The 6408-nt window shown below is 41.1% G+C and overlaps 1 non-coding gene across 1 annotated transcript; it reads left to right on the top strand.

Annotated features, from left to right (window-relative positions):
* The first annotated feature begins 494 nt into the window (after positions 1-494).
* On the top strand, positions 495-609 carry LOC136731567 (U5 spliceosomal RNA). Its single transcript, XR_010809561.1, has one exon. It is a non-coding gene; the product is annotated as a U5 spliceosomal RNA (small nuclear RNA).
* Positions 610-6408: the final 5799 nt, after the last annotated feature.

Here is a 6408-nt window from a genome sequence, read left to right as displayed (position 1 = left end):
TATAAATCACAATAAGATGTAATAAGGTACAGATAAACAAAGTGTAATAAAATGTGATCTGTTTGAAAATGCAGGGACGTCACTGGAAAAGATGATGTCTGGATGGCAGCATATGTTGCTCCAAAATGTGTACATCTCTTCTGCAAAAATGGTGCCCTCACAGATGTGCGAGTTACATGACAGACAGACAGACAGACACTCACACACACTGTCACACCCACACACACACTTTCACAGAGAGACATATACACACACACACACACACACACACTTTCACACAGAGACAGGCACACACACGTACAGACACACACACTAACTTTCACACAGAGACAGACACACACACACACACACACACACACATACATACATACATATGGAAAAGAAACAATACTTTTATAAATCACAATAAGATGTAATAAAGTACAGAAAAACTAAATGTAAGAAAATGTGATCTTTAATACACACAAATATGTATGGCTGGTCGGATGCGTCTTGGACTCGGGTTCCTCTTCATTACGTATAACGCTTTTGCCTTTTGCTAAAGCTTTCCGTGGAGGGGATCGTGGGTGAGTTTGTACCATTCTTGGGGGGCTCTGCCTTGTTGGGGCGGAGCTGTGATCCAGGTGAACAGCAGATCGGGCATAGGTGGGCATGTGGGCAGAGGAGTAGGAAGGCCGGTCAAGCAAATAAGCTTGCTAAGGTACGCAGCAGCAGCAAGCAGCCCCCACATCCAGCCAGCCAGCCAGTCTGGCTGGCAGTGACTGAGTGGTTGACAGACGGCAAGCAACGGAATGTACGTGCTCTGTGATGTCATAGCAGTCAGCTGAGAGAGGCTCGTGATGTCATCGCTGAGCTGGCTGGCTGGCTGGCTGGCTGGCGGACTGGCTGGCTCTGTGTGTGTGTGTGTTTGTGTGTGTGTCTGTTTTTCTGTTTGTCAGTCTGTCTGTCTGTCTCTCTCTCTCTCTCTCTCCCTCTCAATTCATTTGTATTGTCAAAGCAATTGGACATACATACATACATACATACATATATGTAGCGTAAGGTACACTTATACATTTCAATTAAAGAAGTGAATTCATAGTATCACCTTATCACGAATCCTGGAGTCTTGTAGAACTCAATTTCTGTAATAATTGGACGCAGACACCAATTCCAAAGATATAAATTGTCAAATTTATTTAAAAACAAAGACTAAATGTAGCACTACACTAATTATACAAAAGGGAAAAACTAATTAAAATTCAACTCTAGATCAACAAATCAAAGACAAATCACTTCCGTGACCAAATCAAAGACCATGGGATCCCATAGGATAACACACAAATCGTTAAACAAAAAAGGTTATAAACACATTGACTACAATACCGGTTAGTAATTCTAGGAATCACTAAGAAACAGTTGAAAGTGCTAAATTGCAGTTTCAGAAGATGAAAAAAAACTGTAACTGATGGGATATGTAGTACTTTATACTCGAGTGGTCTATGCGATTACACCCTGTTGGTGTTATTAAGAACGCCAAGTACCAGAATGCAGAGCGGGACTGTTTTTTGTGCCGTGACTTGTCGGGGGAAAAAGGCGCAGAAAAAACGGACGAGAAGGTGAAGGTAGTATGGCGGTGATGCACGCGTTGGTGAAGTGGGAAAGCGGGGTCGACAAAGACTCTTACAGCGTGATTCCCACTGCTTGCTTTCGCAATTTTGATTTATTCAGCATTGCTGATGATGACGAAGAGACGACTCGAAACTTCAGAGCAGAGTGGAGAGACACGAACAAACCTCCAAAAGGTGGATGGCCTGTCCATGAAGCGCAGATCATTATGACTGGTAACAATGTTTATTTAAAAAAAAAACATTAAAGTCTTTACATGCTATTTGATATATACAATCACAGTATATTTGAAATGAATGTTTAAGTTATTAATGTGTTGTACTTCTAACATACTCTTATAACATGGTAGGTGGTGGTGAGGGCGCTAAAAACTCGTCATACTTGACTGGCATTTGTAAGAACGATTTATTGTGTGTTGTGCTTTACAATAAAATCCCCCAAATCACAAAATAAATTAAACCAGATATAATTTAACTTCAGTTTTGATTCAGTGTTGGCTGTTCATCTTAATTTGTATGGTCAAAGCACAGTATTTTTATGACAAATAAATATAATCCCCAAATATCTGTGGACATAATGCAGGGTTTTATTTATTTTATTTTTATTTTAGGAAAAGAAGGCGAACTAAGAAGAAAACTTAATGACCTAACAAAAATGCCCTGTCCTAAAATGAAGAGAGTACCTAAACCAAACAAAAAACTTCAAATTTCAGATGATAGTGACCTTGATGAACCACAGTTACCGGTGAGATAATTACTGCATATAATAAATAAATGTATTGCAGGATTGTTTTTTTTTTAATCATATTCATATATATATATATATATATATTTTCATTTTAAACTCTCTTCCTCTCTGAATACAGCACAAAATAAGAAAGAAAACCGATGGAGCTTCAAGAATTAGATCCCGTCATATTCTACAGACATTTAAAGAGTCCAGTGAAGTTGAGCTACAGCAAAAAGTTAAGCAGCTCGAAAAGGAAAACACAAGACTTAAAAATGAAAACCAATGTCTTCGAAACCGTATGGTTGATGGTAAGTTTTTTTATTTATAGCAAATAATTCCTTACCTTGATAAATGTTATTCTTCAGTAATTTAGATTCCAGAGTAATGTATTATAGTTGATCATACTGAAGTAATCTAGAACCACAATACAGACTCTTAATGTGCACTGTCTAATAGTTTAATAATACTGATTATTAAATAAAGTTTTTCAACATAACTTCATAATCCTACATTAATGACTATATGCATTACATTAGACCTGGTAATTCTTGTATTTTATCTTTTTTATTTTTTTCGTAGCTAATGTTAATGACCCACAAAAAGGTCAGTTTCCCAATAACATAGAGCAAGTCTCTCAAGTATAATTGCAGGCATTGATGGTTTTGTTTTCACTTTGTATTAAATATATTACTAGAAATGATTATCATTTAATACTAAGGTTTTTTTCTCCAGAGATTCCAGACCTTTTGGACAATCTGAAAAAAATTGTAACAAAAGCCACATTTATCAGCAATGAAGACAAAAGTGTGTCACCATCAAGTGGTTCTGACAGCCCCACAGCAAATTGTTCTGAATCTGACAAAGAATCACCAAAACAGGTATAACACTCTTAGTCTACAATATTACAAAGACAAGGTAAAAATATATATATTGAAAACAAATATTGGTTGTAAACAATCTAATGATGCTACATTATCAGTTATATTCATAGTTATAGTTGATAATAAGAATGTAATTGAATTATGGGTGTCACAGATTCACTGACTTTATTATGTCTGTAAATTAATAAACTTAGAATTGAGACATACTGTGGTCTTTAATAACACATTTCTGTAACAAAATCACAGCCTTACTGATAATGTATTCCACTTAACATAATATAAGAATAGTTTGGGGATAAACTTGATTTTTATTTACCATTGTCTTTTAGGTGGAAATATTCCCAGGCACTGGAGTTTACATTGACAAACTGTCCTGGATCCTTGCAGAGAGGTGCAGCACGAATACGTCATATGCAAGAACCCTGACGGTTGCTGTCTTTGACTTTCCAACATTATTAAAGAGCAATCTTCGTGGTGGTGGCAGCAACTTCGGAGAAAAAGACACCTCTGGATCGCTTAAAGGTGGAAGCCATATATGGTATGTAAATGCTGTTGTACAAAATTTCTAACTCTCCTTTTTAACTGTATAGAACACAAAGGGTTAGCATTTGAAATGTTCCTTTGGCCTTTGTTTTAGTTTCAGAGACTAGAGTTAATTTATTAATAAATAATAATACCTTACATGTAGCAGCTGGAAAGATCCCAAAGTGCTCTACAGACTCACTTCACCCACCACCCTCTGGGGTGCAGCCATTTTGTACCAGCAGATTACTACACAGCAGTAAAGGTGGAGTCGTAACAAATTTGTTAGACCTGATTGAGGGAAGCCTGACTTAGAATTCAGCCACGTCACTCTTTCAACAACACCTTGTAAATCACCTTGGATTAATGCTTCAGACATATTAATACATAATAATAATGAATAGTGCCATGGGATCCTTGACAATATAAACTTTCATGTCTCATTTAAATTTGACTTTTGAGCAAATACTTCACATTTCAGTCCAGTTGTGCCACATCAATGTAATGCTTAAGCAAGGTATTAATGGAGAAAAGACTGCCTTTGCATAGCTGCTTCGCCAAGTACAGATTTTACTATGAACTAGTGTAAGACAAGTTTAAGAGCATACACCAAAACATTTAAATACACCCACACACAAAAATGTTGATTTACTGTGGCAATATGTAACTAATGAACCCTTCTCAAAGATATGTGGTATGTTTATTAAAAGATTTTTATATATCTATGTGCAAGTCATTAAATCTATGTGATACATGTTTTTTAGGGGCTACCTTGAAAAAATTGCCCAGTACCCCAAAGAGTGTAATTGGTGGTGCAATTAACAGCAAGATAAATGAACTACGACACAGAATGAAACCAGAGTGAAGATTTGAAGAACCAGATCTGTATTTTTTGTTTTGTTTTCAACAGGGTTGGGGTCAATTCCAATTCAATTTTTAATTCCCTTTTCAATTCAATTCCAATAAAGAATATTCTGTGAATGCAAAAAGTAATTGCAATTTTGAATTGATTTGTAGGAGGAATTGGAATTGAAAAACAGGAATTGACCCCAACCATGGTTTTCAGTGAGTGTTGTACAAATTGATAGGTCAGGGTTTCTGTAAAAACTTAATAGAGGCCAGCAGGCGTGCACGATCTGGGAAAAACTGCTCCACTACAACAGACCTCTTTCCCTTCGTTTTCTCTAAAAACCTCCTGATATCCTTCACTGCAGCTCTGACTCACCGAGGACGAGGAGGCGAGAGAGGAATCCGTGAAGCCGCCCTCACTGTCACTCCGAGCCGCGATGCTCCAGCGTGTAGCCGGACCTTTCCCCACCAAGCCGCTCGCTACCCCAGCTTCACTACTGTGCCACCACTTCTTTTACTGCCACTATTTACCAACACCGTCCGTGCTCCCTCCCAGCACCTTCTTAGTGCGTTTTTTCCACCCGGCGCCTCGGCTTGTACCGCCGAGCCTGGCTCTGCCTCCTCCTCGGCTACACCCTGTGTGTCTGTCCGCCCGTCTGCTGGCTGCTGAGGTTGTTCCTCGTCACTAACCAGCGCCCCGTGCACCGCCTCAACACCATCTCCCCCCGGCGTCTCGGTCGTCACTATCCCCCGCTGCCTCGACCCCGTCCCCCAGCTGTGCGTCATCGCCTCCGGGCAGCTCTTCCCCCGTCACGGCATCAGTGGTACCATCGGTCCGACCGGCGACTGTCTCCTCCGCCGGGGCTCGATCTCTGTCTGCCCGCTGCATCTGTGGCTGCGGGCCGGTGTCTCTATTCCTCCCCGCGTCGCCCCGCTCCTCCTCCCGCTCCCTGTCCTGCTCGGGACAGTTCCTCACGACATGCCCCTCGCTCCCACACCTGAAACACTTCATGGACTCCGAAGTAGCGAACACGACGTAGTCGGTATTGTCGATCTTAAATTTAAAAATGACATTAAGATCCTCATTGATGTTATTGAGGATCATATACAGCTGCCTTCGGAAGGACACGACGTGTTTCAGTTGCGGGGCTTTGCAGCCCAGCGGGACCCTCTTAATGCCGGACATCAGCTGCCCGAGCCGGTGCGGATGAACGGAGGGACGTTAGACAGCGTTACCTTCCGGGCAGGAGCAGCGAGCGGCAACACCGGGGTGAAAGTGTCGTCTAACACTGTGCCATTAGCCACTAGCTGATTGAGCAGATCAGTGGTTTTTAAGAAGATAACAATGGCAGCAGACTTGATATTTTCACACCCTGCTACCTCCCCAACCGCTAACACACACTGCTCTAGGGGGCAGAACTGCACCGGAGCGATCTTGACTCCATGGCGTCGGGTCAGTTTTTCAAAAGACGCATTCAGGGGGTCCGACCCCCCGACCCGGGAAGAACTACCGGTACTCCCCCCTCCCCTCCCCTGTTCCCCCACAATAAGAAAAGCACTGAAAACAGAAGACAAAATAAACAAACTGAAAAAAGTAAAGCAACAAAAAAACGCAGCCAAAGGACAGAGCTCTCAGCAGCACTCCCGCTCACTGCAGACCCCTCCCACACACTCCCAGCTGAGAGAGAGAGAGAGTTAGTGTCTGTCTGTCTCTCTCTCTCTGTAGATGCATCATAGGGAACATATGTAACAATCTCTCTTTTTGTTTACCAAAAATGAGAATGAACGTATTTCAAGTGGGTGTTGCCTTGGTTGGAAA

Source organism: Amia ocellicauda, unplaced genomic scaffold (genome assembly GCF_036373705.1).
Source record: "Amia ocellicauda isolate fAmiCal2 unplaced genomic scaffold, fAmiCal2.hap1 HAP1_SCAFFOLD_33, whole genome shotgun sequence".
In the NCBI taxonomy this organism is placed as follows: Eukaryota; Metazoa; Chordata; class Actinopteri; order Amiiformes; family Amiidae; genus Amia; species Amia ocellicauda.
The sequence above is the reverse complement of the archived record's forward strand: the minus strand, read 5'-3'. Positions and strand labels throughout refer to the sequence as shown.